We start from the raw sequence: 4,588 nt of genomic DNA on the forward strand, positions 1-4,588 counted from the left end.
TTGTTTAGTAAAAGAAGCCAGATTCAATTAAAACTTTCCAAAACAGAGGTGCAGTACATTGCCTGATAAAAAGTCCCTAATCTTTTAAAAGAAACAGAAATAGCTTGGTTGTAGCTGTAATCATGACCATTCCTTTATTGGGACTGCTGAACAAAATTTTTTAAACAGCCATTCATGATCAAAATTCTCTGGTTGATGAAAACAATTTAAATAGGGTTGTATCATACACGTAAAAAAAGAAAAGAAATCTCCTCATGAGAGACATCTCCTTTTCATAATAAATAAGGCGGCAGACAACTATTACTCATTGGTGGCTTTTTTAAGTCCGTCAAGGCTTAAGGCTATCAATCTGCCCTTTCTCCCTTTTTGATGCCTGCGAAGATCACTTTTGTTCCAGGGATGTACTTCTTGGGGTTTTCCAGGTGATACCTTTGTTTCTGTTGGCATCTATGTAAGAGAAGCTCGGGGACTGGCCGATCTTGCAGACAAAAAGCCCGTTCAGGTTGGGGCAGTTCTTGTGCTTGCCCCACTTCACCGTGTGGCACTGGGCGCACTTCTGTATGAAGATCTTCTTGCCCTTCTCCATGTCGCCCATGGCGAATCCTGGAAACTCTAACGTGCATGGGCTCAGCCCGCAGCCCCGCATTTGTTAGCTCGCTCTCCGCCGTTGGCCCAACTCGCGCTTCTTCTCCCTAAATTATTTTTTACCACAAAATAGTATTCTATCGAGGAGTGTGCTAATAGATATTTAACAAACCAATTCTTAAAAAATAAATAAATAAAAAGGATACAACACAGTTTTTAGTTTCATTCACATTATTAACATTTTCTTCATCACTTTCTTAAATCTAGACAATCAACAAAACAATAAGTCAAGCCCCAATCTGTAGCATTTACCAATTTCCGAGTTGCAAAGGCTCACTCTGAAAATGCAATAATTGGCTCTCATAAGCCAGTTCATGCTAGCTCCAGCACATCTTTGGCTATAGCCAGAGCAAAGTATGGTTGATAACTTGAATTTCATTCTTTGAAAACTGTTGGTTCACATCCTTTGACCATTTTACGTATGGGGAAGTGGAGTTTATTCATACAAATTTTAAATGATTGTTTATATGTTTTGAATATGAGACCTTTATCAGAGAAATTTGCTGCAAATATTTTCCCAGTTACCTGTTCCCCTTCTAATTTAAAATGAATTGGTTTTGTTTATACTAACCTTTTAAATTTTGTGTAATCCAAATTATATATTTCTTCTTCTGTGAATCCCTTCATGTCTTAGTTAGTCATGACCTTTTGACAGAGCCAAATGGTAATTTCTTCCATGTTCCTGTAATGTGTTTATGTTGTCACCTTTTATATCTAATTCATGTGTCCATTTTGTGCTTGTCTTGTTATATTGTGTGTGATGTTGGTTTATACTTAATTTATGCCAGACTACTTTGTAGTTTTGATCATAGTCCTTAACCAGGTAGCTATAGTCTTTGGTTTTACTGAACGCTATAATACTGTGTGTGTTTGCTTCTGTATGTTGTATAATTAATCTGTTCAGTTGAGACCTACCTCTATTTTTTTAACCAGTAGCAAATTATTTCAATGATCAGCAGTATAGTTTGAAATCTGATACTATTAGTTCTCCTTCCTTTCCACTTTTTAATTCCTCCTTTTGGTATTCTTGACTTTTTGTTCCTCCAGATGAATCTCATTATTCTTTTCTAGCTCTATAAAATGGTCCTCACATAGTTTGATTGGTATGGAATTTAATAAGCAAAACAATTGGGGCAGCTAGGTGGTGTAGTGAGTAGAGCACTGGCCCTGGAGTCAGGAGGATGTGAGTTCAAATCCCGCCTCAGACACTTGACACATGTACTAGCTGTGTGACCTTGGGCAAGTTACTTAAGCCCAATTGCCCTGCCAAAAGAAAGACCAATAAGTAAAACAATTTAGGTAGGTCATTATATTATACTGGCATGGTCTACCTATGAGCCATTAATATTTCTCCAGTGGTAAAGGTCTGTCTTTATTTCTGTAAGGGGGAATTTGTGGTCTCATTGATGTAGTTCCTGTGTCTTCAGAGATAGACTCTCAAGCATTTTATACATTCTGTAGTTATTTTGAAAAAAAAATTTCTTCCTAGTTTCTATCAATAGATTTTGTTGGTAATGTACAGAAATGCTGATGATTATGTGGATTCATTTTCTATCGTAAAGCTTTGCTGAATTTACTAATTGTTTCAGTTAAATTTTAGTTGACTCTTTAGGATTCTCTACAGGAAGCATCTGCAAAAAGTGATAGTTTTTCCCCTCTTTACTTACATTTATTCCTTTGATTTCTTTTTCTTGCCTTCTAACCATAGCTAACATTTCAAGCTACCAGTAGTAATACTAACTACTATGTTAAATAGTAGTGTAGATAAGTAGATAGACAGACAGACAGACAGATAGATAGATAGGTGTATGTGAATATATATGCACGTTTGCTCTGAGATTTAGACACTTAATCATGTTAAGGAAAAGTCCATTTATTCCTATACTTTCTATTATTTTTAGCCTTTTCAACATCTACTGATAAGATCACATGGTTTTTATTATTTACATTATTAACATGGTCTATTGTGTTTACAGATTTCCTTATGTCATACCAATCTTGCATTCACAGCATATATCAAACTTAATTATAGTATAAAATCTGTTTAATATGTTCTTATAACTGTTTAGATAATATTTTATTTGATTTTTTACTTTGATGTTTATTAGAGATGTTGGTCTATAGTTTTCTTTTTCTGCTTTGTCTCTCTCTGGCTTAAATATTATGACCATATTTGAATCACAGAATAAGTTTGGAAAGATTCTTTATTTTCCTAATTTTTGCAAACATTTTTATGTAATATTGGAATTAGGTGTTCTTTTAATGTTTGAGAGAACTCATTTGTAAATTTGGATCTTGAGGCATTTTTCATTGGAAGTTCATTTATGGCTTATTCAATTTTCTAATATTAGCTGTTAATCTTTTATTTAATTTTCGGAATTTCTGCTTTGATGTTTAGTTGAGGTGTTTTGGTTGTTTCTTTTCTAATTTTGTTTTTAGTTGCATGCCCAGTATTTGTTTTCCTTTTGTTATTGTTCTGCCCTCCCTCTTAATTATTCTTCTTCCTGCCCCTACCTATTTCCCTGCTGAGTTTAAGATATTTCTCCACCACTCTCTTTTTCAGCATTTACATATTTATGTGTGTAACTGTTAATGTGGCTGTATTCAACTTTCCTTTTTTCCAGTTCACATGAAAGTGAGGTTCATGGGATGCCCACTCCCCCACACCTTCCTCTAGGTTCAAATACTCTTCATCTTGTGTAATCCTATTATGTGAGATAGCAAGTTGCCTCCTTTTCCTCTTTATTTTTCTCCTAAGATGGTCAAACAGAAAAAAAAAATCTCTAGGCCCTCTGCCTATTTCATTTAGCTTTCTCTATAAAACTTGCAGACATTAGAGTTCTGACAAGATAGGTTTTTCTTCACCCTTTATTAACATATAAGCAATTTGTCCTCAAATAATCCCTTCTCACTGATCAAATGTGTTTATCTTTCTATGTTTCTCTTGTTTCCTGCATTTCGGTTTCAAATTGTCTATTCAGTTCTGCCCTTTTTTAAAGGAATGCTTGGAAAGCCTTCATATCATTAAAATCCCACTTAACATTACAGGATTATAATTCATTTTTGCCAGATAGGTTATTCTTGGTTGTAAGCATTTGTCTTTTGCCTTTTGGCCTTTTGGAATTTTATATTCCAGAGTCTCCTCTCTTTTATTAGGGGCAGCTACCAAGTCTTATGTGATCCAGACTGTTATTCTTTAATACTTGAACTTTTTTTTAGATGAGCACTTTTAATTGGCACTTTTTATTTTACCTAGAAGCCTTGGATTTGGGTTAAGAAGCTCCTAAGAGTTTCCATTTTAGGGTTTCTCTCTAGCCTCTATGGTGTTTTCAAACAAAAGATTCTATGAAGATCATTCTGTATGCCTTGATAGCACCATTGAATTTTAGAGTTCAAAGGGGTTTTAGATAACACAAAACAACTTTCTTCCCATTGTAGGAATTATTAAGGACCAGAAGCAAACAAAATAAGTAAACTTTAAAAGGTAGTTTTGTCTAACTAGAAGAAGAAACACAAAATGGCAGGCAGTGAAAAATGAAAGCAATTAGATCATATGTTGGGGAGAGGGAAAAGAATCATATATAAACTAATGGACATTCCATAGGATGTCTGGGAACTAAATTTATATCTTTACATTTTTTCCTGTCATGGACCCTCATAGCAGTTTAGCAAAACCTCTAAACCTCAGAATATTTTAAATGTATGAAATAAAATACATAGGATTACAAATGAAACTAATTTTACTGAAATAAAGATGCAATTTTTCAATTCAAGTTCATAGACCTACAAATATCTATCCACAAACCCATTAGGGATACATGGACCTCAGATTAGGAACACCTGGCTTAGAGCCTTAAAAATTAAACTTACATCTCAGCTTGGTTAGGGCCCCTATTTCATTTATATTCATTAAATCAGTCAATAAATATTATCTAATGCCTAC

The 4,588-nt window shown here is 34.2% G+C and overlaps 1 pseudogene; it reads right to left on the reverse strand.

Moving 5' to 3' along the window:
- Positions 1-300: 300 nt before the first annotated feature.
- On the reverse strand, positions 301-595 carry LOC118848625 (annotated as a pseudogene).
- Between the last annotated feature and the right edge of the window lie 3,993 nt (positions 596-4,588).

The sequence above is a fragment of the Trichosurus vulpecula genome, chromosome 4, assembly GCF_011100635.1.
Source record: "Trichosurus vulpecula isolate mTriVul1 chromosome 4, mTriVul1.pri, whole genome shotgun sequence".
Taxonomy (NCBI): Eukaryota; Metazoa; Chordata; class Mammalia; order Diprotodontia; family Phalangeridae; genus Trichosurus; species Trichosurus vulpecula.